Source organism: Camelus ferus, chromosome 7 (genome assembly GCF_009834535.1).
Source record: "Camelus ferus isolate YT-003-E chromosome 7, BCGSAC_Cfer_1.0, whole genome shotgun sequence".
In the NCBI taxonomy this organism is placed as follows: domain Eukaryota; kingdom Metazoa; phylum Chordata; class Mammalia; order Artiodactyla; family Camelidae; genus Camelus; species Camelus ferus.
The window spans coordinates 28988862-29015495 of record NC_045702.1 but is presented as its reverse complement, the minus strand read 5'-3'; the positions used below and the strand labels follow the sequence as shown (position 1 = coordinate 29015495).

Genomic DNA, 26634 nt, shown 5'->3' with positions numbered 1-26634 from the left:
GACACATTTAGGTAACTTTGCTTTATTTTACTTCTTCTTAGCTGTCTTTTCCCCTGGTCCTCTCTGGTGAACTCACTGGCCTAATCGTTCAGCTTGTTCTTGTGGCACCACCAGCCAGCTCTTTTTATTAAAATTGAAGTATAGTCAGTTACAATGTGTCAATTTCTAGTGCACAGCATACTATCCCAGTCATGCATATACATGCATGTATTCGTTTTCTCATTCTTTTTCATTATAGGTTACTACGAGATATTGAATATACTATGTATAAAATAGCTACCAGCCTGCTCTCAGTTGCTTCCCACCTGAATCTCCCTGGTTTCTGAGAGCGCCTTCAGGCTTGCCCTACACTCTGTTCCAGACAAAGTCACTTCCTTTGGGGAGAGTTCTCTGTTCCGATGATGTGTCTCCATATGGGCAAAATCTCTGAATCACTGCTCCAGGATTGGGGGCAAATACAGTTTCCTACTTCTCTTGGAGGACACCCCAGATTTATAGCAAGGTATTGAGTTGCGGTAGTACACTCTATCCTTCCAGGTCTGCCTCTCCCAGTGTAGAAGTTCCATTCTGTGAATGAGCTAGCATGAGGGCAATCAGAGCCCAAGTGTTCTTGGCTGCCATACCTGGGATGAGTCTCTGCCCTGCAATCAGGTCTCGGATGACTGCTGAGGAGGGGCCCTGACCTCTCCATTGCACTCATCTGGCATTTAGCCTCTGTGACACAGAATTGCAAGCTGGGGGAATGCAAAACGCCATTGGCCTGCACCTCCAAGGAGATACTGTAGTCCTAGACTGTGGACTAGGGGAAAGGGAACCCCTCCCCACCCTCTTGGCCATAATATCCCAGAGTAGAGCTTCAATCATAACAAACTAGGGAAGGAAAATGGGAGCAGGTTATGGCTGAATTGCTATGGGCTTTTGCTATTTCTACTAAGACTTACTATGTTTTCTTGAATAAATGTTTCTTCATTTGCTGTATGCTATTAGGACAATTTCCAGAAACTTTAAATGGTTGTTTGATAATTTGAGCAGTAATTGTTGTTCCACTGGGGAGCAGGTCCACAGAGTTCCTCACCTTCCTGTCATGGAAGGTGCCCTCCAGCTTATTACTGACTCCTGTGGGTTTCAGTTGTTCTGACCTTTCACCTCCTGGGTGACTCTTCTTTTTCACAGAGTATGTGCCAGGTGCTTTTTATATATAGCTTACATTTTGTTTCTCACATAATCCCTGTGAAGGGGGTTCTGAGAGTTATGTTGCTCAGGGGTTACAGATCTTTCCAGAAATTGCATCTCATTCCTGGATTTTAAGCCATTAGAAAGTTTAAACTCGTTTCTTTTTTTTTTTTTTTAATTAAAGTATAGTTGTTTTACAATGTTGTGTTAGTTTCTGGTATACAGCAGAGTCATTCAGTTATACATATACATATTCTTTTTCATTGTAGGTTATTACAACATATTGAATATAGTTCCCTGTGCTATACAGTGGGTCCTTGTTGTTTGTCTGTTTTACGTATAGTAGTTTGTGTCTGCTAATCCCAAATTCTTTTTTTTTTTAACATTTTTTATTGACTTATAATCATTTTACAATGTTGTGTCAAATTCCAGTGTTCAGCACAATTTTTCAATCATACATGGACATATGCACACTCATTGTCACATTTTTTTCTCTGTGAGTTACCATAAGATTTTGTGTATATTTCCCTGTGCTATACAGTATAATCTTGTTTATCTAGTCTACAATTTTGAAATTCCAGTCTATCCCTTCCCACCCTCCGCCCCCCTGGCAACCACAAGTCTGTATTCTCTGTCTATGAGTCTATTTCTGTCCTGTGTTTATGCTTTGTTTTTGTTTGTTTGTTTTTGTTTTTGTGTTTTAGATTCCACATATGAGCGATCTCATATGGTATTTTTCTTTCTCTTTCTGGCTTACTTCACTTAGAATGACATTCTCCAGGAGCATCCATGTTGCTGCAAATGGCGTTATGTTGTCAGTTTTTATGGCTGAGTAGTATTCCATTGTATAAATATATGACATTTTCTTTATCCAGTCACCTGTTGATGGACATTTAGGCGGTTTCCATGTTTTGGGTATTGTAAATAGTGCTGCTATGAACATTGGGGTGCAGGTGTCATCCTGAAGTAGGGTTCCTTCTGGATACAAGCCCAGGAGCGGGATTCCTGGGTCATACAGTAAGTCTATTCCTAGTCTTTTGAGGAATCAAATTCTTAATTTATTCCTCTCCCTCTTTCCCTTTTGGTAAGTCTAAGTTTGTTTTCTGTGTCTGTGAGCTGTTTCTGTTTTGTAAATAAGTTCATTTGTATCATTTTTTAGATTCCACATATAAGTGACACCATATGATATTTGTCTTTGACTTACTTCACTTAGTATGATAATCTCTAGGTCTATCTATGTTGCCACAAATGGCACTACTTCAGTCTTTTTTATGGCTGAATAGTAGTCCATTGTGTGTGTGTATATATATATATATATATGTGTGTGTATCTTTATCCAGTCATCTGTCTATGGACACTTAGGTTGCTTTCATATCTTGGCTATCATAAATAGTGGTGCTATGAATATTGGGGTGCATGTATTATTTTGATTTAGTTTCCTCCAGATATACGCTCAGGAGTGGGATTGCTGGATCACACGGTAACTCTTCTTGTTTTTTTTTTTTAAGGAATCTCCATACTACTTTTCATAGTGGCTGCACCAAATGACATTCCCACCTTTTCTCCACACCCTCTCCAGTATTTATCGTTTGTGGACTTTTGAATGATGGCCTTTCTGACTGGTGTGAAGTGATACCTCATTGTAGTTTTGATTTGCATTTCTCTGATAATTAGTGATGTGGAGCATCTTTTCATGTGTTTTGTTGGCCATCTGTATGTCTTCTTTGGAGAAATGTCTATTTAGGTCTTCTGCCCAATTTTTGACTGGGCTGTTTATTTTTTGCTATTGAGTTATCTGAGCTGTTTGTGTATTTTGGGAATTAGTTCCTTTAGACTCATTTTTAATCAGAGGCAAGTCACCTGACAGTTTACCACACAAAGAAAGAACCACTTTCTAGTTATGCAGTCCTCTTTAGAGAGCCTACCAGCCCCACTCGACCCTCCCACTGAGTCTCAAACAGCAGAAAATCTCTTCAGGAAAAAAGGACGAAACAAAGGAAAGCTCATGTTTTCAGCACTATCCAGATTCAGGCTTGTGGCTCTGTTGCTGATTTTTAAGTCTTTGTTAATGCTGAAGTGATTCTGTCTAATATAACCCAAAGTCTGTAAAGGTGTACTAAAAAAGGGCTTGGATTGACCTCTATCAGTAGTTTCTCAGTCTGTTTAGTGGGATGTCGTAAGTTACTTCAGGACTTCTCAGGGCTTTTCATATGCAGAGGTACATTTTCGACTCTCTAAGTGTGGAATATCATATACAGTATTTCCCAGCTTATTTGGCAGTGCAACCCAGTTTCCTTGTGCCACTTAATACTCTGTGTTTTGGGAGAGGTTGGCCTAAAACATTTATTCAGCACGGAAAGGGCAGGGGAAATCCTTACAAATGGCTGGAAAATATTTGCATATGAACAGTGTTTCCATGTGCCATCCTTTAGGGTCTGGTATGGAAGATAGTACCTAGTTTTTGTCTCTTAAAGGGAGAGTGCCTAGTTTTTGTCTCTTAAAGGGAGAGTACCTAGTTTTGTCTCTTAAAGGGAGAGCCCATGGATAAACCCTTCAGTAGCTGCAAGGGTCTGTGAGGGCATAGCCAGCTTCCTGTTGAAGCCTAATCAGCATTCCCATCTGGGGAACTCTCCAATAATCGCATAGGCTACCTGTTGATCCTTGGAAGAAATGCAGAAAAACACTTTGGGGCAGGTGGTTAACTGTGCTGTAGCAAGAACACACTGCTGTATCCTCTAATGCCAAGCATGGTGCCAGCAACTGTGCATGATAGGAATTTAATAAATACTTGTATAGATACTTGAAATCAATAGTAAATCAGTGCATAATTCAGAGTCAAGCTCCCCCTCCTCATCCGCAAAAAAAAAAAAAAAAAAAAAAAAAAAAAGAATAAAGGAAAATTGTCCCTGCCCTCACCGTTGGGGCTTATTCTGAGGGGAGGGAGAATCAGAGAGCCGCTGCTGCTGGTCCCCAGGTGTGGGTGCTTGGAGGGTGTGGTCAGGGTTGCAGAAAGTTCTATCCACTGAAAACTCCTAGACCCAGCCCCTGGAAGGCTACTGGCACTTTGTCCACACACAGTAACCTGCAAGCGCTAGACCAGCAGCGCTCCCAGTGTGGCCCTGACGCCCGCAGCACCGTGCATTACCTATGGGTTTGTTAGAAATAGAAACCTACGTTCCTCTCTCCCAAACTACTGGATTAGAATTACTGGCAGTTTGTCCAGGAAACTGTTTTTACAGACCCTCCAGGTGACTCTTATTCACATTGAAGTTTAAAAAACACACTGACTTCGACTATGACTTTGAAGTCAGAATGATTGCTATGAACCTCTAAGCCCAGTGTGATAGTATTGGAGGTGGGGTCTTTGGGAGGTGATTAGGTCAGGAGGGTGGAGCCCCCCACCCCCACCGCCAAGCCTGCAATCAGCGAGGTTATAAGAGGGATCCCAGAATGCTCCGCTCCTTCTCGCGTGAGGACACTGCGCGAAGATGGCGCCTGCGAAGCGGGAAGCCCGCTCTCTCCTGATCCCAAGTCAGCCGGCACCTTGACCGCAGACTTCAGGCCTCCAGAAATGTAAGAAAAAAAATTATCTGTTGTGGTGGCATTTTTCTGTAGCAGCTTAAACTAAGAGAGCCATGATAATCATCGGGGGTGTGGGTGGGGGTGAGGGGGGTAAGAGGGGTGAGGGGGGTGGGGGTGGGGTGAAACCTGGATGGCCATTAGGAAAATCTGGAGAGCTTGAGAAAATGCTGAGGCAAGACCCCACCCCAAACCAATTAAGGAAGAATCTTGGGAGAACGGTCAGGTTATTGACGGCTTAAAGGCTCCACAGGTGATTCTAATGTGCAGCCAGCTGCGACCCATTGGCCTGGTGGGTTGGGCCATCAAGGTGGCTGAAAGCCGGGATGCTCAGGAGAGGAGACGAGGGAGCAGCACAGCAGTGTCCGGGGGGACTGACTCTTGTCACCTGAGGACAGGAACGGTAGCGTGGCGCCTGGCACCCGAGGGTACTTCAGGGGCACTTACATAAAAAGTGGTGGTGCAGACCCTGAGGCGCGAGCTCTTGTTCGTCTGGTATGTGTTTACCCTTTCACGCAGGTGAGGGCTTGGGATGCACGCTGTCGCTTGTCCTTAGAGTTTCTGAAACCAGGTTTGTGACTAGAGACCGGGTACCCTGAGCGGGCAGTGGTGGTCCGTCTCTCACCCGGCGAGGCCCGCGTGGAAGAAACTGCTGGCCGGGATCTGGTCCCCTGACAAACGGACCACACTTGGCTCTGAGGATGACGGTTGTGGGCAGACCCAGGATTTGTGGTGGGGGCCGGGCTGGGAAGTAACAGCATTTCCATTCATTGTGTGTAAATGTCTTGCTTTCTCAGCAGCTCCCATTTCTTGGCCCCACATTCATCTTGTCTTAATAGCCCTGGGCTGGGAGCGACCTGTTCTTGGCTGGCGCTTGCCTGGGCCTGCAGAGTGCCAAGCCTTACTTACGACATATTTGTAACTGAATACAGTGTTTTCAATTTGTACAGAATAATTAGAATATTCTATTAAAGTTGTGAAACATGAAAAAAAGTGGTGGTAACATCAAGTAAGAATTCTTAACCAGAATTTCAACAGATTATTGGGTGCCATCTCTGTGTCCTACATTGCTACAGATACAGCAGCAATGAAAAAGGCAAAGTCCTCAGTCTAATGGGGCTTATATTCTAGTGGGTGGGGGCAAAAATAAACAATTGGTTACACTATGTAATATAGCAGATGATAATGAAGGAGAAAAATCAAGCAGAGATTTAGAGGGATTATTTTACATAGCATAGTCAGCGAAGTCCTCATTGTAACAGCTGGGCAGAGACCTGAATGAAGTGAGGAAGTAAATCATGTGGGTATCTTGAAGAAGAGTGTTTGAGGAAATGGAGGAGCCAAAGCAAAGGCAGAATCATACTTGGTAAGTTGGAGGAACAGTAATGAGGTGCTGTGTCCAGATCAGAGAGGAAAATAGAATCATGAGGATTAGGGGGCGGGGAGAAGGGGAGATGATACGGTCTTCTGTAAGAACACTGGCTTTTACTCCAAGTGATGAGGGAAACCACTGGAGTGTTTTGAGTGAGAGGTGAAGTGCTAGGTGTTATTCTAGCAGGGTCATTCTGCTGCTGTGTTGAGACTAGACTGGGAGAGGTAAGAGTGTAAAGGCAGAGAGACCAGTTAGGAGTCTATTGCAGTAGGCCCAGTGAGAGACCACAGCGACTTGGACCAAGGTGGCAACAATGGTGTAGCTGAGAGGTGGTTGGATTCTGCATGTATCTTGAAGATAGAAGCAACAAAATGTGATAATAATTTGGATATAGGGTGGGAAAGGAGAGGAGGAGAGGATGATGCTAAAGTTTTTGGTTTGAGAATTTTGAGGATGAAATTGTTATTGACTGGGAAGACTGAAGGAGAAGCTGGTTTTGGGGGGTGAGGGGTGGGCAGGAGTCAGGACATGTTTTAGACATGTTAAATTTGAGACGTCCAAGTGGAATAGCAAGTGGGCAGTTGAATATATATGAGTCTGAATTTCAGGAGAGAGGTACAGAGTAGAAACAGAAATAATGAAAGTCATCAGAATGTAGATTGTTTCATGCCACAAGAGTGAACCTAGATCCTTGCTACTTGGAGGATTAACATTACCTAGGAGCTTGTTAGGGCTGCAGAATCTCACTCTCCCCAGAACTACTGAGTGGATATTGGCTTTTTATCATGATCCCCCAGTGACCTTAAGGGACTTTAAAGTTTGAGGATGCTTTCAGATTAGATGACCTAGAGTCTGAATGAATATAGAAGATAAAGACTAAGGACTATCTAACTTTGGAGGCCATGGAAATGAGATAAAGATGGAGATGATATGAGGAAGGAGAATTCGGAGAGAATAGTGTCCAAATCCAAGTTCAGAATGTGTTTTAAGAAGGGAGTAGTCAACTTAGTAAATGTCGTAGGTCAGTTAAGACGAGTAATGAGAATTGACCACTGGAAGCAGCATTACAAATGCCATTGGTAACTTCTACAAGAGCATTTTGAGTGGGGTTCAGGAGGCCAGAGAGAGAGAAATGAGAGACAGTGAGTATAGATTTTTATGAGTTTTACTTATAGGAAAGGAGAGAAATGGATTTTAAGTGGATGGGAAAGGGAAGTCAAGACTTTTTTTAAGATGAGAAAAAGAAAATCCTTTTATTATATTCGATATGGACTAATCAGTTAAGGGAAGGGGGAGTTGATGGAGCTGCAGGAAGAGTTGAGAACTGTCCCAGAGTACCTTGAGTGAGAGTGAAGGGACCTAGGGCACAAGAGGAAGGATCATCTTTAGTGAGGAGGATGGACATTATTTATGGCAACAAGAGAAAAAGCATGTTGATAAATGTGGATATGGAAATTATGGTTTTCTTTTGATTGACTCAATTTTTATTAATTAAATAGCAAGATAGACATAAGAACATGAGGATTGGAAAGGAAATATTGGGGATTTAAGGAGAAGGAAGTGTGAACTACTATCTAAGACAGTTTTCCCAGTCTTTTAAAGTCACAGCACACATAAAAACATGAGAATACTTGGGTAAATAGTAGGGCATTTGGAGCCCTGGGCCAGTTTACTAGGGTAGGAGGCAACTGGATCAGGGGTTCTGGTTGACAAAGAGTCCTGCCTAGATGTCCATATGGCTAACAAAAGTAATATCTTCTGGCATCCTGATTCTGTTTGGCACATGGCTTCTCAGTAAGCTATGGGAATGAATGGACCAGAGGAAAGTAAAGAGATAGCCAGGTATCATGAAAGGATCCATGTGTGATAGAGTTCACAAATTTGAAGAGAGACAGGTCAGGATGATTGTGTGTTTTTTAACCATCTTCAGCTCTACAGGTGTAGTCATACAATAGGTGGAGAACTGAATTTAACTGGGTTCAGGGTTATGCCAAGTAAGTACAACAGGAAGAGAGAGGGGATGAGGAAGTTGAGGAGAATGGAAAGGAATGACTCTTAAGTTTGGAGCAGGTGTATAAACTAGGTGAGGAGAGAAACTAGGATGCAGAATGGGTGAGGAATATTGAAAAGGTGGGTGATTCAGTGGACTGTGAATTTTGTGGGGTCTGAGTTTTGGGAGTTGGGATCTCAGTGGGAAGAGGATGATCAGAGAATAGAATGCTGGAAATTGAAATCATGATGGGATGCAGATATTGGTAGCAACAAAGCCAGGGTGCTTAATGAGAGTGGGTAGCTGAAATAAGGTGGAAGAAAAGGTGCTAATAAACTGAGAGGTCAGGGTGTCAGAGGAAAATTTACATTGATAATAAAATTAGTGAACCTGGAGATAAAATCTTCAATAAATGAGAAAGAGTAACCCTAAAGAAATACGTATGACCATAAAAAAAGGACTAGTACTGTCCACTGGTGAAATCTGATGTCAGAACTTCAAAGAAGGGCGTTTGTGGAAGAAGAAGATACAATGTGTTGATGGGACAAAGAGGTGGGGAGGACATCATCCTCCACCTCTGGGTCTGGTGGTACAAGATGTGTGGAAAAGAAAGCAATCCCCTTGAGGGTCCCATGAAAAACAGTGTGCTCAGAGGGAGCCAGGTTTTCATTAAAACCACATGGAAATAGAAAGAGTGGACCAAATGTTTGAAGATGCAGAAGATTTTGCTGTGATTTCTGAGGGTACAGTGGGAGGCTGTGGGGAGTTGGGGAGGTCTGAGAGATGGGATCAGGCTGGGGGATGTGTGGAGTGTGGGCTTCTGGTCACATATGACTACTGCTCTTATGGTGAGCAACTACTCCAGATTGTTCAGAATTTTCTACCTAAGCAGCTATAGGTTACCTAATGTCACTTTTCAGATAGCATACTTTTTCTAAGACAAAATATTTTGTTATAATCTATTTGAGAAAACAGCTTGGCCCTTCCTTAACGCTTGAAAATTTCCTCAAAATGGTCATTCCAGAAATGAGAAATGAGAGACAGAATCTTGTCTAATTCCCTGACTTAAGATGATCCATTCTAAAAAAGTGATTATCTATTTTCTTCAAGACTCTCTTTTTTTTCCTTTAATTGTAGTCTACAATGTTGTATCAATTTCTGGTGTACAGCACAGTGCTTCAGTCATATATGAATATATATATTATCACTCATATGTGGAATCTAAAAAAAAAAAAGACGAACTTGTTTATAAAATAGAAACAGACTCACAGACAGAAGACTCTTTAAATTTTATTGAGTCTCCTTTTTGATTGGAACATTTATCCAAATGTTCAGCAGCCCTCACTCCTCCATCTTAGTATAACAAATGAGGACACGAGCCTTTGCTAGGATATGAGGAGGGGTGTATTCCCGGGTGTGTAAACCTGTGTATGTAGCCAGGGTAAGAGTGATGGTGTCCTGAATGCTCTTTAAGCCTGACCTTTATGGACTTCAGTGGTATTTCCATTTCCTGTGACCTGGTGACTTTGGCTGTGACCCATCTTGACTAATACCTTTTCAAAAACACTGTGCATTGAAGGACAGCTAGAAAATTCTAGGATTCTGTCCAAGTTCTAATTGAGGAGCAATTCCCCACCCTCACAGCCTTTCATTGGGCAACATTTGTTAGCACTTGTTTTCCAAGTTACCAGATTACTCACTTTAGAGTTTAGCTGCCCAGAAACTACTTTCTTCTAGGCCCACAATAGGAGGCGAACAATCAAGACAGTTGGTCTCTAGGATAAGGGCTGGCGTGTGGGGTGGTCCCATCTTTGCTGTGAAGCTACAGGGAAGAGGGAGGGAGGAGAGAAGCCAGCTTTCCAGCAGGCATTCGGGTAACCGCAGTGGAACATCCCACCTCACGTCTTGGTAGGTGTATTTGGGCTTTTCAAGGTCACAAAAAGGAATCCTATACATATCACCTTCAGTAATGTGATTTTATTGTCAGAATATGAGAGCTAGGGATACGATGGGAAATTTCCTCATCAGCTGTGCAGTCCCTCCTGGGTCCCCAGCCTGGGAGTGGGGGTGATGAGGCACAGTGGACTTCTTACCTATAATCAAAGGGCAGAGAGGCGATGTGTCTTCTCATTGTTCCCCTCACACAGTAGGGTCAGGGTTCAGCTTCTCACTATGAGGCTCCCCAAGTAGAAATGGTGTCCCAAATTCACCTCTTTTATGGTCAGCTTCTCTTGCATTGGTGATTTTTGACCTGAGGCTTTGAGGATCCATAAACCCCCTTGGATTACATGCCCAAGTGAAGGTTTATCCGTCTGCATTTTCTTGGGAAATGATAACCCATTTCCAAAGGAGTCTTAATCTTTGCTTCAGGTAACCATGGCTAGAGTAACATATTTGGGCTTTACTCATGGCCCATGACAATGTAGGCAGGAATGAGTTCTTTTGAATCACCACCCTCAGTGGGGATCCATGACCCGGTGGCAACGAGAGGCTTCCTCTCAAAATGTTGTGTGAGGTAATTCTCTCACTTCCCCAGACTGAATTCTGATACCTCCTCTGGTCTTTCCATTAGTCAGAGAAATTCCCTCATCTCTCTGCAGTTGCTCATACACCACCCCCTTACTTAGCGACAGATGTAGAAAGGTTTTTTCGAGTGGTTCTGTGGCCAAATGAGTTTCTTTTACGCTATTCAAATAGACCTTAACAATGGGTCCCCTAGTTGCTGCACTCAGTTCTGTTTTCCTCCTCAGTGATCAAGGCTGAATAAGTGAAAGCTGTTCCAGGATTTTCACTTTTTAGAAAGCAGACAGTTTAGATTTGTCTCCCACTCTTCAGTAGCAATGATTCTACAGCTGGATGTACAGAGAGTTGCAAGCAATCCCAAAGGTTTTTGTGGCCCATGCCTCTTTACGAAGGTAAATTTTTAACTACCTTGGAGAGGGTTTTCAGTATATCCAGTGTTGACTCAGACCCAATCAACTGCATTATCAAAACAAATGAATAGCAAAGCGAAGAAGAAAGTCCAGATGCTGTTATTCAATCACAAAGACTGAAGGTGACATGAACTCATGTAGCTTTTTCAATCAGTTCTTCTAAGTCAAATCCACTTTACCTCTTAATATAAGCGATCCTTTTGTTGGCCAGGGCTCTGCTTGGGCTTCAGGGCCCTGAGTTAGAGAAACTGGAAAGCTTTGAGTACTGTTTGGCTTTGGAACAATGCTGTACATGGTTCAAGGATGTCATTAACTCTGAGTGAATTATCAACAGCACCTACCAAAGCTAATCAAAGCCAAGAGAAAAAATTTCTTTCACCAAAGTTTTCAGTTAGCTGAACTTGAAAACATTTAGAGACTTGATAATGTGAATATATCATAAGGGCCTTACAAATTTTTTAGGCAAATCTGTTGAGAACAAAGATGATCACTATTCAGTTCCCTTAGCATCAAATATCATTGCCAATTTTTGCAGAAACTTCTCATGTGAAGACCAGTGTAACTGTAAGAAATACTCTTATTTTTCATCCTTTGAGAAAGTTGAACTCTTTTTGAAAAGGGAGTGAAAATTCATTTCAATCCAAAGGGCATCAAGGGCTGTCATTTGTATTTTCTCCTTTTCTTTTGAAGGATTTTTTGTTTTATCAATATCAGATCTTTTATTACAATATTCTTTAAGGTAAAGAAAAAAGCCAGTATTTCAATAACGTGCTCTATACAAATCTTGACAACAGCTCCAGGAAAGGCATACAAAGCATGGTATAATATTTTACTTTTCTATTTGGAGTTGGAAAGGGTTGAAACAATGCTTATATTGAATCAGGAAGAGAGAAAACCCTTACGAAGGAAGCCACGTCAACAGAACCAGCTGGCATTTTGTTTATCTTCTCAGCACTTTTTTAAAAAAAACTCCTTTTTGGCTCTGCTTCTGACCTTACCTTTTATAGTGCATTTCATTTTCAGAGAGCTTGGTTCTCTTCCTTGTATTTGAACACACATCCTACTTGTTGGAAGAACTTCCATTAAATTACCTTGTCAGCTCCCATCACACTCTCTTTTCATGGCTCTTGCTGTCTAGGTTATAAGAACCCACGGCAAACATGAGAGGCCCCAAAGGAATGTGTGTTGGATCTTCTTGAAACGCGTTGCCCAGATCCGGTGAGGTCTTTGCCTCCAGGAAGTAGCGGGAAGAAGGTAGGTTGGCCTGTGCAGTCTTTCTTAGTGGATGAGTTTTTCTTAAGAATTGCCACATAAAGTAGTGGTGCCTCAGGGACTGACTTATACCAAGATGAGGGTTTGGCAGAATGTTATTAATAAATGTGAAATAAGCAACCCTCTGAAGGTACTTCTTAGATGGTATTTAGCCATGATTTCCACCTGGGGCTGTTCAGCGCCTCCTCTTAGAGTCTTAGGAAGTTGCCTCCTTTTCTCCCTCTGGACAAATGTGTTACCGCTTTCAAGCTTTTTTGCTGTGAAGACAAAAATAATAAAATCAGCTCTGCCAACTACCTTATTTCAGTGACCAGTTTTCCTTCCTCTAATGAGCAGTGCTGGCCAGTGTGACTGAATCACTGCACGAGGGCAGCACAGTTCATACATGTGTCAGACAGTCAGCTGTCCTGGGTAGGCTCTCCCTCTTTAGCGTGCAGCCCCAGGTGGACAGTGACACCTCTTCAGATTTGCTTTAGTTGGAGAAGAGCTCAGAGAGAATAAAGAATCTACCCTTTTTCCTGAAATTAGAGATTATTGAGCTTTGCTAAGGTGGCATGGAAAGGTGAAAGAGTGAAACCGTCAGGCTCTACACCGGGAGGGGGGGCTTGTTAAATAGTGTTATGCACGCTGGGAAAATCCTCACTTTGGACTCAGTGTGGAAGTTAAGGTTGTTTTACCCAATGAGTGTAGGCCAAGTAAGCATCATTCTTTACATAATGTGCTGCTTAACGACTGTGTACCTATGAGGTGTGTTACATGCTGTGTACATTTTGGTTTTCCTAGAGGTTGTCTCAGGATATACTCATATGACTCAACTCCTTCTGTGTTCTTGGCTTTTCTGTCAGTGGAGGTAATGGCGATGTGTGCTTGCTCACCTCACCAGCTGTTAAACTGAACACTGATTCCCTGGCATGGGGAAACACTTCTCATTTCTTCAGGCAAATGACTAACAGGCTAAGCCAGTTTGTAGTCAGTTTCTCACCTTGAACCATCTTGTCTTTTATAGAGTCTCCAATATTTAAAATGGAGGAATGTCTAGATCACTATCAAATTCTTTTCATATCTTTTTAAATACTGATAACCATTGTATCTTTTGATGAATAGCATTAAAAAAAAAAAGAGGGATGATGTATTAGAAGTTTCCTGGGAATTCTAAAACAGTAACATAAACTGGGTGGGTGAAAACAGTGGAAATTTACTCTCTTACAGTTCTGGAAGTTCTAGAAGCCCAAAGTCAAGGCGTTGGCAGGGCCATGCTCTCTTGAAGGCTCTAGGGAAGAAGTCTTCCTTGCTTCTTTCTGGCTTCTCCGAGGTGCCGGCAATCCTTGGTGTTCCTTGGCTTGTAAATTCATCACTCCAGTCTCTGCCTCTGTTATCACATGGTATTCTCCCTCCGTATCTGTGTGTGTTGAAATTTCCCTTTTATAAGGGCACTAAAGCCCACCTTCTTCCTCAACTTAATGTGATCACATCTGCCACAACCCCATTTCCAAATAAGGTCACACTCAAGTTCAAGTGGACATACGTTTTTGCTAGATACTATTCAGCTTATACAGGTAGTCTTGAGAATATTCTTCTAAATATTCTAAATCCCTTTAAACTAAATGTGGTTCAAACAAATACCCCTACAGAAATAATCACCATCACATCCCAAGCTCCATTAATGGCACACTTGTATTCATTTAACAAATAATTACTGAGAGTCCATCACACACCAGGGACAGTGATGGGCACCAGGGAGAAAGTAATGAACCAGAGAGACGAGGTCCCTGTTTTCAAGGAGCTTACATTCTAGTTGGGGGAGAGATACACTGTATAGTTCATTTGTACTCACAGGCAGTATTTGTCAAGAACTGACCATGTGCCGGTCACTGAGGATGAGGAAAAGGAAGCAAGAGCAGAGTCCATGCCCTCATGGAACTTACTTTCTACTGGTAGAGGGACAATGCATAAATAAGTAAATGAGTAAACGAAATAATTTTAGTCGGTGATAATGCTATGAAGAAAGTAAAAGGGCAAAGCAGAACAGGGTGCTCTTTTGATCTGAGATTGAAGGAAACCAGGGTATGAGAACTCTGACTCTCTGTTTAGTGTTCTAGCTGGGGGAACGGGTGGTAAAGGCAAGTTCCTGGCACCTTGAGGAAGAGCTGAAGGCCAGTGTAGTCTCTGGGAGCCAACCAGGACGGAATGGAAAGAAAGGGATTGAACAGTAGCCTGGGCTCAGGTAGAGCTCAGTAAACCACCATGAGATACTATCACTCTAAACGCTTTGGAAAGCAGTCTAAGGGTTGTGAGCATGGAGAGGAATTTGGATTTACTTGGATTTGATAGGGAAATCCCCTTGGCTATTGGGTGATTAATGGGTAGTAAAGGGTCAGATTTGGCTGCAGGGGAGGCTGGGACCTTGACCACAAGGTGAAAAGTGGGTGGCTAGTAGCCAGGGAAGGCCTCCCTGAGGAGGTGACATTTTAGCTCATACACGAGTGACTGGAAGTGACTAGATTTCTCAAGATCTTGAGGGAACAGAAATTGTAAAGTCCTAAGTCTGGTGTGTTGAAGGCAAGAAGGGGCAGCTGGAACCTAGATGATTCCAGCCTAGAAAGTAAGCAGATGCACCGTGGGGACTGAGGGAAAAGACGCAGAGCAGCGTCAGGTGTGCCCCTAGGAGCCCTGTGTTTTTTCCCTGAGCCTCTTTAGAGTCCCAGAAGGGACATGAGGCTCTGCAGCTGCCTACTAGGAACAGAGTATTTCACTTGAGCCCCTGGCGTCACTGTTTGTGGCCCACGGGCTCCTGTTGTGTTGTAAGGGACAACATTCCTCGGTGTAAGAGAAGTGACTGCTCTCTGAGATGCATTCATTTAGAGGAATGTGCCTCTGCAGTGCATTACAACTAACCATTCTCAAATGCCTGTGCCTTTTCACACAGCAAAACCATTTTCAGGAATCTGTCCTACAGAAACAAAATTACCAATACTTAAATACAGTGTGTAAAGATTTTACTGTGCCATAGATTATAATAGCAGAAACAACATTAAAAAAAAAACTGAAACAGTCTCCTTCATTATTTTCTCAATGATTGATTTTTTTAATTAAAAGAGAAACATTTGGGCTGACTACACATTCTAACTTTATTCTTCTAGTTTTCCTGATTGATATTTTCATGGACAGTTTTGTCAAAAGTGAATTGAAATGTAGCAAAATTTGGATCAACCTTACACTAAGATACAAAAAAAAACCCCATTATTAAAGCATAAATGAAAACAATTGAAGGTGCGTTGTGGTTTCTCAGTGTGGTTCAGTGTACAGTGGCCCACTTTGACACATAAATAGCCAATGTTTCACAAAACTGTGTGTTTTTTCAGTGAAGTGAGATATCTCTTCTCTGCACATAGCTCTTGAATTACAAATAGTTCTGATTGCTGGTAAATTGTGGACTAGATGATTAAAAGAACATTTGAATGGTAATGCTTTCCTGTATGCAACCCAAGAAACTAAGTGGAAAGAAAATATACTCATGACTCAAACCCCAAGTTTTTTGTAAGGAAAAAGAAGTCAAATCTTACCATTGATTTTGGTCCAAACAGCAGGAGATAAAATAGAGAATTTAATATGAGGGGAAAAAAACCTAAAGTAATCTGAATAAAGCCTGTCAATAGGAAAATGGATGAATAAATTATGGTACATCTATAAGATGGATGTCTACGCAGCCATTAAAAAGAATGTGTAGGGTCGGTATTTGCTGACTTAAAAAATAATGTATTGTGGACATTTTCTTAAATTAAAAAAAAATTTAATATATTTTTATTGAAATATAGTCAGTTTACAGTGTTGTATCAATTTCTGGTGTACAGCACAATTCTTCATATAGAAACAGGCATATATTCATTTTCATATTCTTTTTCACCGTAAGTTACTACAAGCTATTGAATATAGTTCCCTGTGGTCTACAGTAGAAACTTTTTGTTTATCTACTTTATATATAGTAGTTAGTATCATAGATACCACAGCTATGGCACTATTTACAATAGCCAAGACATGGAAACAGCCTAAATGTCCATCAACAGATGACTGGATAAAGAAGATGTGGTATCTTTATACAATGGAATACTACTTAGCCATAAAAATGACAACATAATGCCATTTGCAGCAACATGGATGTCCCTGGAGAATGTCATTCTAAGTGAAGTAAGCCAGAAAGAGAAAGAAAAATACCATATGAGATCACTCATATGTGGACTCTAAAAAAAAAAAAAACATAAATACAAAACAGAAATAGACTCATAGACATAGAATACAAACTTGTGGTTGCCAAGGGGGTGGGAGGTGGGAAGGGATAGACTGGGATTTCAAAATGTAGAATGGATAAACAAGATTATACTGTATAGCACAGGGAAATATATACAAGATCTTATGGTAGCTCACAGAGGAAAAAATGTGACAATGAATATACATATGTTCATGTATAACTGAAAAATTGTGCTCTACACTGGAATTTGACACATTGTAAAATGATTATAACTCAATAAAATGTTAAAAAAAATAGTGCTGCTATGAACATTGGGGTGCATGTATTTTTTGAATTAAGATTCCCTCTGGATATATGCCCAGGAATGGGATTGCTGTATCATATTGTAAATCTATTTTTAGTTTTTTGAGGAATCTCCATACTGTTTTCCATAACAGCTGCACCAAACTGCATTCCCACCAACAGTGTAGGAGGTTTCCCTTTTCTCCACAGCCTCTCCAGCATTTATCGTTGTAGTTTTGACTTGCATTTCTCTGATAATTAGTGATATTGAGTATTTTTTTCATATGCCTATTGGCCATTTGTGTGTCTTCATTGGAGAATTGCTTAGTTAGGTCTTCTGTCCATTTTTGGATTGGGTTGTTTGTTTTTTTACTATTAATTTGTATGAGCTGTCTATATATTCTGGAAATTAAGCCCTTGTCAGTCTCATCTTTGCAAATATTTTCTCCCATTCTGTAAGTTGTCTTTTTGTTTTACTTATGGTTTCCTTTGCTGTGCAAAGCTTGTAAGTTAGGTCCCGTTTGTTTATTTTTGCTTTTATTTCTATTGCTTGGGTAGACTGCCCTAGGAGAATGTTACTAAGATGTATGTCAGATAATGTTTTGCCTGTGTTTTCTTCTAAGAGGTTTATAGTGTCTTGTCTTATGTTTAAATCTTTAAGCCATTTTGTATTGGTATAAAAACAGACATTAGATCAATGGAACAGAATAGAAAGCCTGGAAATAAACCTACAAACTTTTGGTCAATTAATCTTTGACAAAGGAGTCAAGAACATACAATGGAGTAAAGACAGTCTTTTCAGCAAATGGTGTTGGGAAAGCTAGACAGCTGCATGTAAATCAATGAAGTTAGAGTATTCCTCACACCATACACAAAAATAAACACAATACATTATTTTGAGCAGTAGACTGGTCTACAGAAATAATTTGTAAATAGAAATTATAATACTATGTAAAGATCTAAAAGAATTGAAAAAAAAAAACACTGATGATGAAAATGTTTTGTATCTTAATTGTAATGAGGGTTTTGTGAGTGTCTACAACTGTTAAAACTCAATGAAATTTTACCTTAAATAAATGCAGTTCATTTTACACAAATTGTTTCTCAATGAAGGTGAGAAAATCTTCCACCTCTGAAAAAATCTGCCTATATTTGAGTAGGTTTGTATAAACAAAGGAAGAAAATATAGAAAGAGACATTGTTTACATAGGGATGAATTTAGAGAAGATGGTACCTAAACTATAACCCTATGATAGCCTTAGCCCTAGCCCCTGTCTAGCCAAAGTGTCTTAATGTGAAGATACAGATTTGCCAATAGAGCTGAGCTAGGTAAATATTTGGGCTGCTATGTAAAGAAAGTAGTTTCCATGTCAGTTCTGCACTTTTTGTGCATGTGTAAGGAGGGGAGAGATGAACAGAACATTCTACCACAGCTTGGTGTTGGTTAGCTTCATTTAAACCTAAGCCACAGATTGGATCATTGACCAGAATATCATATTTTATAGCAGATCTTCAAACATAGTGGAAGAGCAAGATCTTTGAGGTTAGAAATACCTGAATTGTAATTCCAGTGTTGCTTCTTTCTGGTACATTAAGTTTTCTGTGGCTTTAGAAAATCTATCTGGTGTTTTTCTCAAATGCAAAAAATAACCACCATAGGACTGTAGTGAGAATTAAATCAGATAAAATGTTCACAGGGCCTTCTATGTTGAAGAATGTCAGTACCTGATATTACCCACTGTGTAGAAAGTTCTCTTTCTAAGGATTGGTTAATTTAGTGTTCTTATTTGCATGGCTGGCAAAAATGTTGTTCATTAAAAAGTCGTAATTCTTGACTCTGCTACAAGCCCACTCTGTAGTAACATTGTGGTTTGTAAGCTTTTAAAAATCAAATTTAGAGTAACTTCAGCATGTTCTCCAATAGCTCAATGAAGTCTTGATCATGTTTGGTTAGATAGTGTGGAACTATCTGAGATTTGTTTTGTCAAGTTCAGGGCAGCCAGAACTCTCTCCACCATGATCTTCTTGCAGCCAATGAAATTGCTCTAGTGAAATGATGTTCTCAGATGTTCATGGATTTTAGGAGAATGACTCACCCAGGTGGTCTCTCAGACTTGGTGGTAATTGGGTGGGTTATCCAGGGAGACGACAATGATTTTTTTTCTGGTAACAAGCAGAGGAGATTAAGTTGCCTTTTGATCTGTTTCTACAAATGCTATGCTGTTTGCCAGATGGTGTTTGAGATTAAGCCCCATGTTCAGAGATCTGTGGAGTGAGGAGTGGGAGCCCTGAGAGATCTCTGTGTCCCATTGTTGTTGGGCAGACTCTGCTCAAAGACCCGGCCTCCCTTACATTTACCCACTGTCACCTTCAGCCACTATCTGGTAGCATGAGGTACATTGTACAAATACACCAGAATCCTGCATCTTTGCTTCCTTTTTACAACAGACTTGCTGGGTGACCTTGAATTAATCACTCTGAGTTTAAGCTATTCATCAGTAAGTTGGGGATAAGACTACTATTTCCCTATCTGTCTAAAGGTAGAGAGGTGAGCAGGTAGTGCTTCCAATTTTAAGTTTTATTATATTCAAGCCATATTTTTCTGCTTTTCTCTTGTCATCTTTCTGGTTGTCTTATCTTTTATATACAGGACACTGTGGATATCCTATTATACCTGACAGATTGAGATGTAGAGAAATGAGCTTAGCTTTTTATGCTAGAAACTGTCAACCATGCAGTTTCTAAATTGGGGGAAGAAATAAAGGTGTCTTGCAGGTTTATGTCTTTATGTTCCTGCCAACTGAGAGAAGGAACCAAGGATAAGAGCCCATGACGATAAAGAAGGAATGGGTTCAGGTGTGGCCACGTCAACTTTGAGGCAGTTGTCTGCCATCCATTTCACAAGTAGATCTAAGTATTTACCACCCACCGTACAGATAGGAATTTTTGGTAAATGTCAGCCTACAGGCTGTGAAAGCCCTGAGAATGGTTAAGATTCTTCAGGAAAAGTGCAGTGAGTAGAAGAGCAAGTGCAAAGGCAGGTTGTGCTTGAACTTTTGAGTTGAACAGATAGAGGTTCCAGTGAAGGAATGTGAGAAGCAACCACTCGAGTAGAAAGAAGACTGAAAGAGCTTGATGTCCTTGGGGGACCATGGAAGGATAAAGCCTTTATGATGGTGGTGTAGAGAGAGGCATGATCAACATTGCCAAATACAGCATGGAAATATAGTAATTTAGGGCTTAAAGACTTCCCATTGATTCTGGAAGCTAGAAGGTCATCAGTGCTTTTAGGAATAGCACTTCCACTAATAGAATGAGCACAGAGCACATTTTAGTTGATAGACGAGGAAGCAGGAGGAGAAGTCTGGCTGAGAAGACATGGAAAGAGATCTCAGTTGCTAGAGGCGGTCCTTTTTATTTTTTAATGGGGCTCTTTGAGCTTCCACGTGGGCTTAAGGGAAGGAACCACAATGAGGGAAGATGAAGGACACCAAGCGGGTCATGGAAGGAGCTAAGTCCCGTAGTGATTGTACAGATGAAAGGGCAAACTTCATTTTGCGTTAAGAAGTATCTTAGTTTGGGTTCTCTCCAAAGCAGACGTCAAGATGTGATCAGATGTGTAAGATTCATTGGGGAAAACAGTTGGGGAGGATAAGAAGGAGCAAGAGAAAGTAGGGATAATCTTCACAGCTCAGGGGAGGTCTGACACATGTGAAAGGGGGAGAAAGCAGGATTAGGCAGGAAGTATCTCAACTGTAATACAGGTCCAAGGAAGTCTTGGCCAGGCCTACGGAGTGCTGATCTCAAGTTCAAGAAGTCCTCGGTCTCATGGGCCTGGGCCTGTCAGTATCCCTTACATACTCACTCACTGGCTGGGGGCAGCATGTGGGCAGCTGTGACCTCAAAGCAGTTGCATGAGTGGACCCCTAGGGGCAGCAGCTGGGGTCCTCAGGGGTTCTGCTTGCTGCAGCAGGAAAGCTAGACAGTGCATTTTTCACGGTAAAACATTGCTACAACTGTGGCTGTGTTTGGATGTCAAGAAATGAGAACAGAAAGATAAGAGGATTTTCAGCTGGCAGCCTCATTTTTCTTTGAAGTAAGGAGCGTGATGGGTTAGTCTGGCTAAAATGAGAAAAGAGGAGAGAATTGGGGAAGGGACTCATGTGATGAAGGTTTGCAATAGTGAGAACTGAGAGAAGATAAATGATTTTGTGCCACACAAGGTATCACTGAGAATGGAAACTTAATAGACTGTGATGTGTAGTGGAACTAACAAGGCATAAATGTGTTTTCCTCCAGGGGGATGTAGTAAGAATAGAGAGAGATCTTATGACTGATCCCTTGACTGTTAATGCTACCCTTGGTTCCAAGGCTGCCTTAAATTTAGACTTATTAGTAGGTTATCCTCCATTTAATTAAATGCAAAAATATATATTAAGCACTTACTATGTATAAAGCATAGAGTGAGATGTAAAAGTGGGTTTCTGCTCTCAAGAAATGCATAACTTTGAACAAGGGAGACTATGATAGGTGGTATAAAAGAGGCACAAATAAAGGCTATGGGATTTCAGAAGAGGTATAGGGCCCACTGAGTAGGAGATGGGGGTGGGGGATAGATCAAGAAAGCCTTTGTGGAGGTGGCTTTGGATTAGAACTCATAGAATGGATGTAGTTGGGTATAGTTGTGACAGGGTTGTTATCTTCAGTATCTAAAATAACACCAGGCATCAACCCTTTTCCTTCCATTTTAAATGTTCTAATCCAGGGCCTTGATCTGGGCTGAATGGTGACCACCTCATGCCTAGATGGCTAATCAAATCTACTGTCTCATATATTCCATTTCAAACACAATTGGGTAAATTTGTTGTTCATAGACTCCGGAAGCTTTTGGGGACTCTCCGATTTTTCCAAAGCATAATAGATGCTACTGCATTTTGTACTTTCTGCACATTTTCAAATTTTGCACATTTGCACAGCACCTTATTGCACCAAGGTGTTTCCCTCCAGTAGGCAGTGATAACTTTGAGGGCAGGAAACTGCACATCCTTGGTACATAGCAGTCTTGGTGCAGAGTCTTAGTTACTCACTCAGTTTTCTTACCTGCCAATGAGTCATAAATCGTGGTCAAGGTCTGGGTTTGGAGAACGAGGGAGAGAGGTAGCCTTGCCATGTTAACTAATTGACCTTAACCAGTAAATAAACTAATCTTGAATGTTAATTCTTATCTTAGTCCATCTGGGCTGCTAAAACAAAAATACCATAGACTGGGTGGTTTACAAACAACAGGAACTTATTTCTCACAGTTCTGGAGCCCAGGGAGTCCCAGATCAAGTCACTGGCAGAATCCTATCTGGTGAGGGCCTGCTTCTTGGTTCAGCTGTTTTTTGACCCTGTGACCTCACATGGCAGCAGGGACCAAGGAGCTCTCCAGGGGTTTCTTTTAGATGGGCCCTAATCGCATTCAGAAGGGCTCCACCCTCATGACCTAATCACTTCCCAAAGGCCCCACCTCCTAAAACCATCACTTTGGGGATTAGATTTCAATGTAAGAATTGTAGGGGAAACAGATTCAGTCTATAGCATTTCTCCACTTGGGTCCTTGGGTTTGTTTCCAAATGTTTGAGACTCCAGCTAGTTATAATATGTCGAACCATTTGAAGTTTTCATCCCTCAGTAATAAACCTATAATGAGTTCCTCTTCTGCTTTTCCAGTAACTTGGGATAAAAGCTACTGGAAGGTATAGGAAGTTTAACATTGTATAGTCAGGGCCTCTGTCTTATAAAGTAAAAGTGAATTGCCACTTTTTCTGGAAAGTGTACTTGCTGTACAGAATGGAGGGTTATTCAGTACTATTGCTAAATTCTTCAGATGAAGTTTAATCCAGTCCATCAATTAGCTGTGCCTTGCATCATCGTCTTCACCGTTAACACTACACAGTAGACCCCAGTCAGGAAAACATGTTTAAGACTTTTCACACTTGATTAATTCACTCCCAGTTTTACAATGTCACAGAGAGATCAGTAAATAATTGTGAATGAAATTAAAGTCACAGAAGTCTGCCAACATGACAAGCCCCTCCAAGAGACTGTTCTGATCAAGTTTGCTCAGACAACTAGCGCATAGATGTTTCATAATTAGTGATTTTGCATCCTTCTTCAAGATTAATTATGCCATTCTCCATTTAGAGGTGAACTTTGACAGGGATATCAGCTCTAATTTTTACCTGTTATGTAGCTACCATCGGTCTAGGAAGGTTCCTTTTCTTCAGAGGAAAGGACATCATCTTTTAGGAAACTTTGTCAAGGTCAACAGAACACAGAGTCAATTTATTTTAATAATCCTTTTATAGTAACAGTATTTACTTTTAGGATTACTAAGATGTATTTTCCTCCCAGGTAGCAAGCTAGATTGTTTCCACTTCAGAAAAAAAAAAGGAATTTGTTAGTGTTGGAGAAAGGGCTGGAAACTTAATGTCATAAAGATAAGGAAGACACAGATGAATAGGAGCTGAATAGGAGCAGCTGAGGAAATGACACTGAGGGAGGTTCACTCTTCTACCTTAGATGTGGTAGAACTTCCATGTGAGATTCTTCTCCAACCCATATGAAAACTTTTTTATTCTCCATTGTCTAACTCTAAGCTCTTTCTTTGTACTTTATTTTATTCTTCAAGAGTCAGGGGCATGAGTTAACCCCTTCTTTGATTTAATGTTCTCATTCTTTTAGCTCTCAGTTCGCAGAGTCTCTGGCTGTCTGGGTCTGCGCACAGAGGCCGTTCAGAGCTCCATCTCACTGAGTGATTGCATCTTTGATCCAGTGAGCCTCTAGAACCAGGATTTGGCAGTCCTTCTCAAAATCTTTTCCAAACAGTGCTTACAGCCATCTTTCTCATTAGGTTCAGTGCCAGGTAGACAAGCATGGCCAAACACTTCCCATGCTGCTTTGGCAAGGAAACACTAAGAAATGGATAACTGATTGACTCATGGTTGTAGGAAGTTCACATAATATTCAACTACCTCTCAAGTTTGCTTGTGACTGCTAGGGTACTTAAGACATTGGGCTGACATCCTACTTTTAGACTTCCTTATTCTCACCTGTAACACGGTAAAAGGATTACTTGATCAATGCCTCAAAATGACCAATTTACAGACCACTGAAACCCGTTGGTTTGCCACGTCCAACTCTATCCCTGTCCTCATACGTAAACCTGGATAGCTGTGTTGAGTGTTTTTTTTTTTTTCAGGGGGTGTAGATAATTAGGCTTATTTATTTATATATTTATTTTAATGGAGGGACTGGGGATTGAACCCAGGACATCGTGCGTGCTAAGCACGCGCTCTACCACTGAGCTATACCCTCCCTCATAAACCTGGATAGCTGAATCCTCTTCCTCTCCCGTTCCTCTGACTCACTCTTGGAGACTTTTGTAATTAATTTAGGTAAATGGCTAGTTCTCTGGCCTGGGGTTAGTAATATGCCAAAGGAATTTACCATGAAGCTTAAGCTCGTGGATGTTCACTTATACTGACCCATTTCAAACCTCCAAACGTTCTCTTCAATGGTTGCAGAATAATATAGTGGTCACAGCACATCATACGAGATACAGGGTACTTAATCAGAAGCACTGATGACCCTAGACCAGTCCTACTCTACACCTTTGAAATGTGACCCTGGTAGTGCTCATCCAGGATCAAATCCCGTTTTGCCCCAATAAGGAGAGTCTGAATGAGTCGCTGCTTTGCTCTCTGATCCAGACCACTGTAACTTGGCCTGCTTGCCTCTCTGGTCCATCCTGCCCATAGCTAGAAGCACCACCTTAGCAAGAAGTTTGCACATGTGGCATTATCAGTGAAGCTAAAAGCTTTTTGCTTTATATTATCAATAATCAAAATAAAATTTGAAAAACTGCTTGAGTCCAGACTCAATTATCTTTCTTTTTTTTTCCTGTAGAAGATTTTACTATACTATTGCCACATTAAAAGGAAAAAATTGTGTGTGGCCCATGAAAGAATACAGTCCTTAGATTGCAACTTTTTATTTTATTTTTTAGATAACGACTTTACTGAGGTATAATTCACATATAGATAGGATATCATACAATTCTTCCATTTAAAGCCATTACAATTGACTGATTTTTAGTATATTCAGAATTGTGCAACCATAACCAAAAACAATATGAGATACTTTTAACACCTCAAAAAGAAACCCCACACCCTTTAGCTGTCACCTCCTTCAATCCCTCAAGCTCCCATAGGCCTAAACAACTGCCAGTCTACTCTGTCTCTACATAGTTATTGTTCTTTTTAAATATATAATGCTCTGTAAGAGGATTTAAAAATGGTTTCTTAATGTTTTCTCTGGCTTGGATTTCCCATTTCAATTCCTTGGTGTGGAGAAACAGACACTGGGTTCTGTTCTCTGCACTCCAATTGGCCTGGAGCCCATGACTAAACATACCATTTACTTTGAAATTAAGGCAGAACAAAATATAATTTTAACACTTTGTATCATATCAATACATAACATTGAAAAGGAAAAGAGATCTGCTCTATGATTAGAGAATGTCTTGATTAGTACTAGATAAGCTTTCTTTGCTTTTTACAAAATCTGATCATACGTGGTGTGGTATTACTGGAAATTATATTACTTAGAACTTCCAGTCACGAGAGACAGAAGTCTGACTCAGACTGGCTTAAGCAAAATGGGAATTTATTGGCTCCTGTGAGCCTGGGGTTCTTAGGTACTGCACATGAGGTGCTCAAAGGCTCAGTCTTACTGTCTCTGCTTTTCTTTGTTGACTCCATTCTAAGGCGGGCTTGCTCCTTAAGGTGGCTTCCAGCAGCTCCAGGCTTATAATCTATCCTTTCAATAATCTTGATAGGGAGATTACCTCTATGTGAACCTGAAACACAATCCTAGAATTGAGCATCTTTGGCCCTGTTTGGGCTGGACTGCCAACTCTTGCAGCTGGAGAGAAAGTCAGCTTTGCCTGGTTCACTGGACAAAGAAGGAAAGGAATTGTTTCCCAAGGAAAACTGGGTGTGTTACCAGAAGAAGTGGTCAAGGGGATAGACTTGGGACAGGTAAAAAGAAAGGGTCATGATTAAAGACTGCTGCAGTATGAGTCATAAAATCTGGGTTTTAGTCTAATTTGCCACTAAGTAGTTTTATTACCTGGAGCAAATCACTTAATCTTTGTAGGCCTTGGTTCCCAGTTCTGTAAAATTACAGAGTTGCATAAATAGTCCTCAATGGTCTCTGTGTAAAATTCTAATTCAGTGATGAGTTGGCTAGACATTTTGGTATTAAATAAGCATGACTAAACCTGATTTTCTTTGATAAAGTCAATACAATGTCTTTCATGGAATAGCAATATGTCCTTCAAGTGTGCTTCTGTCTGGAGTCATGAGGTTGCATACTGTCTTTGATACTGAATGTTAACTAGAAGAATACAAGGTTTCTAACTCATTTTTGAACTCTTCAGTCTGTTTAAGGAAGGCCAATATCTTTACTTTTTAGAAGTCATCCTGGATATCAAGTTGCTTCCAGTATCCTCTGTATATTTATACCAACCCTTGTGGTGTTACTTGAAAGAACCAATGAATTATTGGAAGTAGCAAGGATCAGTTAGAAAAAATGAGATGGAATCAAATTGCTAACATAAATGAGCCTTCTGATATGCTTTTTAAAAAGGAGCTATCGTTACATGTTAGGAACTGCAGAATTGAGCTGGAGAAGAGAATGAGGAATAAGAAAGATCTTAAGATATTTGATGAATGCCATGACT

The 26634-nt window shown here is 40.9% G+C and overlaps 1 long non-coding RNA gene across 1 annotated transcript in view; it reads left to right on the top strand.

Annotated features, from left to right (window-relative positions):
- Nucleotides 1-4592: 4592 nt before the first annotated feature.
- LOC116664869 overlaps nucleotides 4593-26634 on the top strand; it is a 45990-nt gene continuing 23948 nt past the window's right edge. Inside the window, exons 1-2 of the long non-coding RNA XR_004321365.1 lie at nucleotides 4593-4746; nucleotides 12186-12301. This is a non-coding gene — a long non-coding RNA (uncharacterized LOC116664869). The remainder of the gene's footprint in view (nucleotides 4747-12185; nucleotides 12302-26634) is intronic.